We start from the raw sequence: 6,899 nt of genomic DNA, 5'->3' as shown, positions 1-6,899 counted from the left end.
GGGACTATGATACACCCTTTTATGCACCTCGTTCGTGACAACAACACCGACACCTGAAGCAGACTAGTTTTGTAAGTTTAGAGTTAGAAACAAGCAGTTTAAGAAATTAATTGTAAAGTTGAGCTGAAAGAGGCGAGTTGTATCGCCATCAATAAATAAGCCACAAAAAGGCAATTATTAACTTACATAAGTAGAAGGAAATGGTTATGAAAAGAAAAGAAAATGTGACCAATGTGGCTGCTGCGTCAACTAATCGCCCACAATGCGTTCAGCCACAACTTAATCCATAAACTTTATAGTATCATATATCTATTAAATGTACACTTACACATATAACTATTTTCACAACTAAAAATGCTTGTCGACAAATGCATGCCGTGATCATATGTATATCCACACAAAATATTTAGAAATATTACTTGCCGCTTATACGCTGTTGCATGCCTCACGTACGTTGTAAAGCATGACAGCTGTATCTGTACTCAGTTCCGCTTCTGGTGATTTGTCGTTATTTTGACTGCTTGCCTGGCAACCAAATAATAAATAATAAAAAAACAATATAATCGTGCACATTTTAGCCACTTTTCTAATACGATTTGGTTTGCTTCCTTTTTCTTACGCACTTTCGCCGTAGCAGCATTCGTGGCATTTTCAAAAATTTGGCGATTCRAGAGGACATCACATGCTGCTCGACAAGGGTCTACAATTCGGYATCGAMTTGGMAAGTTTCGAACAGGACGAGCCTATGCGACGACAAGTCGACGCTGACGAACTGCTGAACCTCGCAACGTCCGATGCATTGGCCTCATCAGCGCTTACAGCTGTAGAAGATGGATGGCAGCAGCAGCAACGGCAACCTTAAAGCTGACGGCAATGTGTGATACGAACAGGAAGCAACAGACCATATAAGCGTCATTATTAGTACAACAACAAAACTGGAATTGCTAACTGTTGGGGCAACACACGATGACAACTCACCACATTCACCGCACGCCAGGTGGCAGAAGCAGGGCGAGCCAGAAACAGCCACAAGTGAGCATGGCACGTACGAATGGCACAGAGGCGCCTAGTCTAAGTGTTCAGAGAAGTGCGGTAATGCGAACGGCGCAGCTTTACGAGTAAGTGTTGCACAATTTCGACTTCATTGAACTTAGCTAAGCGCTTAAACCGGCCACCTATTTTAAAAATAAAAGGTTAAGATATTAAAATAGGAAAGCTGCCACCTGTATAAAAATTTAAGTTCATATAATTTATAGATTAGGCGAATTTTTGCAATATTTAAGAAGTATAAGAAACTTTARCGTTGCAAAAATTATTAGAAGAGTTGCCATCTGTGTAAAAAAAAAATTAGAAATATTTAATTGTGCCTTCGAAATAAATATATGGTTTTAGGAGACTTTCTTGGATTTAACATTTTTTGAATAAGGTTGCCATCTGTTAAAAAAATAATTCAAACGAATTTTATAACACAACAAAATATTAATAAAATAATTAAAAGAATTTCTGATGGATTTAAGGATTGAAAATATTTTTGAAAGAGTTGCCAGCTGTGTAAAAAAAATAAGAACTCAAAATTATAGTCATAAAAGTTAAAAAAAATTAATATTGTGAGTCGAAAGTAAATACGGTAAGAAGTTTACTAAATTAAAGGATTAAAATTACTGTAAACTTTTGAGAGATATTATGAGATTAAACATTTTTGGAATAAGGTTGCCACCTGCTAAAAAATTTAATACATTAAAAATAACAACGCACCTTAATGTTGCCTAAGTGAATATATAAAGGTCTGAGATGCTTAAGGACTTAAAATATGTGTAGAAGAGTTGCCAGCTGTGTAAAAAAAAATAAGAAATTTGAAAATTATAAGCCAAAATTAAGAAAAAAATGCTAAAATAAAAATTAGCAAGTTAAAGTTTTATGGCGTAAGGTTGCCACCTGTTAACAATTTTACTTAATGAACTATAAAAAAATATAAAATTTTCAAAATATTGGCATCAACAGGTCTAAGAATCCTTAGAAAATTTTCCACTTGTGAAATTTTTTTTGTTAAAACGTGAAAATTATTCCAAAATTGACAAAGTGAAAGATACATCAATTTTTAATCAACTGAGTTGTAAACAGTTGCATCGCTCATGCATATTGCCAGCATATGTRTGCTTTCATTCTGCACACACAAATAAACAACTGTATCAAAATATACGTCATGGCGTATGAGTTACCAACATACTGTTTGTATTGCAATTTAACCGTCCATTAGCGTTATGAATCGGTTTGCATACCTGCATGAGTGTGCAACWCAGATATTTTATTTACAGAAATATTTAGTTTTATAATATTTTTCTCAACCATTTTTTTGATACCACAGCGTCGCTCAGCAGTTTGCCTACGTTTGCGCCATCACAGGCTCACGCACAACGCGCAGGAGTCACACGTGGAAGCTGACATCGAAACGGTCAGCAATAAGTACTGTGAGTGTTATGTTCTAAGCCTTCCTGACTTAGCTGCCATATCTGACTCGTTTTGAATTTTTTTACTTACAGAAATTTCGTTTTCGTTTTCCATCTTTCTCTTTTGCACTTCAATGCGAAATGTGGTCGCCAAGGAATTAAATACCGCATTTTACAGTGTGTTTGGTATGGCACGCATTTACCTGCGGGCAATGCTTGTCGTAATCAATCGCGCCCAGAAGTTATGAATGAATGTAAGAGTCCGCCATGCTTTGCAAGAAGTGTGCAGAACATGTTTTGTATAGTTCTAATATTTAATAGAAATATATTAATTGAAAATTGGAATAAAAGATCTCCACTGAGGCCCGCTAATAAAAGTAGATTTAGATGTTCTTTTAAGATAATTCTTCTGTTAGTTAAACGACTTAGTTACTTTTGATATAGAATATAGAAAATTTAACCTGAACTGGTAAAAAAATACGTTTTCACATATATTTCTACAAACCTTTATTACCTGCTTCAAAATAGGCTCAATTTGAGCAAATTTTTCATACACTTGCCTCGGACAGCATGATGTAATATATAATGTTATACAGATAATTCCGAGTCATACCCGCGATAAATTTTTGCAAAAAAAAAACACAAACAAACAACAACAAAAAAGTACGATAGAATGATAAAAAAAATGTTATAAAGGGACTTCGTTTAAAACCAAATCGATTGCATCCGTACATTTCCAGAAAATATACTCATGGGTCATTGTGTAACCAAGATTAGTCAGATTATTGTATTTATTTTAGATTTTTTTCATGCTGRCTATTTCATGTACTATTCATCAGGGATACATACTTCTATTACCATTACCGAAACACTATTTCCCTTATGCAAGTAAATATGTGTATGCGTTGATGTCTAAAACATCCGACTTCAATTAATAATTTTATGCACAGAATAATACGAAATATTTACAATAATAAAAGCAAAAAACCTCTTTGAAATACAATTTGCGTAATAGAGGTTAAGTAGCTAAATAAACTCATTTTAGTTAGCATATATATAACGGAGAAGTTTTGCAAAAAGGTAGCATGCATGATGTATGTGTATGTGCGGATACAAAGAGATGAACCCCTTTAATCAGCTTCTTAATAATCAGCTGCAAAGTTAACGTTGCAGGCAGCTAATATGTGTATTGAATATAGACCAATGTATTTATATATGTGTGTGTGAGTATGTGAGTTCATACCAATTTGCCTGCTATACGGGTTTAATTTAATCTAACAATGAACTGGACACTTCCTTATTAAGTGTTATTCATACAAATATACATAAGACACATTCCCATACTATGTTGCTGCCGTCTTAGATTGCAATAGACTTGCATTTTTGAGCACCTCCACAGGAGGACAATCTTGAGCGTCTTTGTTGGAATAATAATTGCATTGTTTGCTGACCAAACAGTAGTACACACACACACGCACRCTGAAATGCATAGCAATAGAGAGATTAAGCTTTTGAAGACATCCAGCATGACAAGTAGATTGCTTGCACACACATACATACGTACATATCTCTACATCAYTGCTGGTACGCTGTCATCAAGTATGCGCTACTTTGCAGAGAGTAGCACAATCTCACCACTGCAGTTGCTGACCGCTATCGCAAATACAATATGCAAACACTAATATGCGTTTCCTGCCAACAGCTTCWTATGTAACGTGGTCTGTATTACACATATACATATGTTCACCTACATTCAGCTATCTTCAGACAAATTTATATATTATCAGAGTAGTTCACCTAGACAATTTATATGAGTGCTTCATTAGCACACAACAACAGTCATTGGGATTTTGACTGTGCCTCCTTAAGAATTTGCATTTGCATATATTGTAAAAAATTATCACGTTCCCCCCAATAATGCGTCAATGCGGCTAGCACATTAAAAATCTTGCAGTAACTATTTTGCATAAAAAGGTGTTTCTGGCAAAAACGAGTTCACCTTATCTGAAACACACATTTCACAAAATGTATAAATTTTTGTTTAATGTTGCTTTTGCTGATGTGCCATGCTAAGAATTATTACTTTAAATAATTAATAAATGTAGTATAGGTTAACATGTACGCTACTGCAACCAATATTAAAAGGACAAAGTTCTTTTACAAAAATTCTCAAAACAAGTCGGTAGTTTAGATAACAAATTTATTTAACTCGACAGTTTGATACCTGTCTCTTATACACATCTAGATGTGTATAAGAGACAGCTCTAACGCTTGTCTCTTGGTTTTTAAGTGCTATATCTTTCACTTTTTTAATATTTTCACCAGCTTAAGAGTGGTCTAAAACGAGGCGTGTCCTCAACGATTTTTTGACCGTTCTTGAAGGTTTTATACCACTCGCAGGCTTGTATTGTAAAACTGAATCACTTGTTGGAATAATAATTGCATTGTTGATAAAACTGTAACATTAGAAATAATTCCGCTCACAAAATTTTTTAGAAATACAAAATTTTGGACAAATTCTGTATTCGATATTTTTATCCATTGTAAAAATCCCAACGYGCTTCTGAGGTGCACCAACTTAAGCAGCTACTGTAAACAAACTAGTTGACAGATCGCATTTCTACTTGGCATAGTAATTAAGAACATTCTTAAAAACTTAGAAAAATACATGTTTTTGAAATATCATTTGTATATTGACATATATTGGCATAACGGAAATATTGTGTGGTCTGGTTAATCGTTGAAAAATCATATTCTGTTCCTGGTAGCAAAAAGTCCAAGTCAGTTTGGTTTTCTTTCATACTRACCTCACTGGAGGAAACACGACACATTAAAAAAAATGTTTGCAAATATAATGTATCAGCTYTACATACATAGTTCGTTGTTAGGAAAGTTTATCAAATATTTTAAAGTTTAGTGTATAATATTATTTATTGTTTTTCTTGTAACTAAGTACTATTTATAAAATCCAGATAGACACTAGATGTAATTGTACTAGACACGAAATACTATAGGGTAATTGTTGTAGAAGTGATCGATATACTCCTTTGATCAAATTGAAAGGTGAATTTTGTCCATTTCATCTCCTTCAAAGTACTCCCCTACCGCTGCAACACAGTTGCGTCAACGAATTTTCCAGTTAGCATATCACTTGGAAAAATCCTCCGTCATGATGTCCATCAGAGCCTTCTTCGTTTCAGCTTTTATATCCTCAATTGAGTCAAAAATTTGTGAATTTGCTGAATTGCCAGAAGTTACACGAAGGTAAGTCAGGCGAATGCGGTGGTTACGGCATGACATTAGTTGAAAATGTGGCGAAATGATTAGGAATAACCAATGCAGTATGAGATAGTACCATATCGAACTCCTCAGACATAGTAAAAATCGAAAAATTTACTTTCAGAGYCTCACAAAACGATGCGTATATCATATACAAATGAATATTTTGATGTGAAATTTAGCATACAAGTAGSTGTCATTAACAGTACAACTTACAGAAAGAAAAAAAAATAAAACACGGGAAAGTCTAAATTAAAATTTGACCACAGTAGTACTGTCAGCTAGCGCCATAGCACTCAGTAGTAAATTTCCAGTTTAATATTTCGTACGGTTTGTATTTCTGTTATACCATATTTTAATCAGCTTTCCGGAGAGATACGGTTTCTTCTTAGAGAYAGAAATCATTAATAGTTAAACTATAAATGGTGGTATGAATTTTTTTACAACGAAAGTACTTTGTGGTCAAAATGGTGGCTATACAATTTGGTTTTTTCCAATAAATTAAGCTTAACAATCTCACAATGATCAGCACTTTAGTGGAAATGTGATGCCATTTCATGTTGCTACATTTTAATGTATCGCCATGCTTTTTGCAAATTAATTCTGTATGTGTGAATATAAGTGGAAAAGCACTCAATCGYGAATAACTCTACACTTGGGCAATGTGCAAAACAAGTTGTATTAAATCATCAGCAAAGCTAAGTGAAAACTATAAAAATGTGTCTCTACATTGTCTTTATAGGGGCAGCTAGCGTTTTTGGTCCAAGCGCTAGACAAACGTTTCGCATACTTCATTATACTATATTCTTGTTTAATCTTGCGTATGACTTTGTTCGCAACAAAGATAAATTGYGAAACTCTTATGGACCGCAGAAATTCGGATTATCGAGTTGTACAAATTTTCATTGCATACATATATCTAACATACATAATTACACACACATAATTATATTTATTCATATGTATAGGTATGTTTTCACATGTTTTTTGTTTTTTTTTTTTTTATGTATTGGCTGCAAGCCGGCAACGTCTGCCAAGCGTTTATGTGGCGCAAACGCCGAAATGATTTTAATCACAATTTTTGCAATTCTTTCATTTTGGCTTCTTCGTCGTCACTCACAACTTTTAATGTATTTCAAGGTTTGTTAAATAGCTACAGTGATCATCGTTGAT

This window comes from Bactrocera latifrons, unplaced genomic scaffold (genome assembly GCF_001853355.1).
Source record: "Bactrocera latifrons isolate USDA-ARS-PBARC rearing strain unplaced genomic scaffold, ASM185335v1 scaffold_135, whole genome shotgun sequence".
Lineage (NCBI taxonomy): Eukaryota > Metazoa > Arthropoda > Insecta > Diptera > Tephritidae > Bactrocera > Bactrocera latifrons.
Note: the sequence above shows the minus strand (reverse complement) of the source record.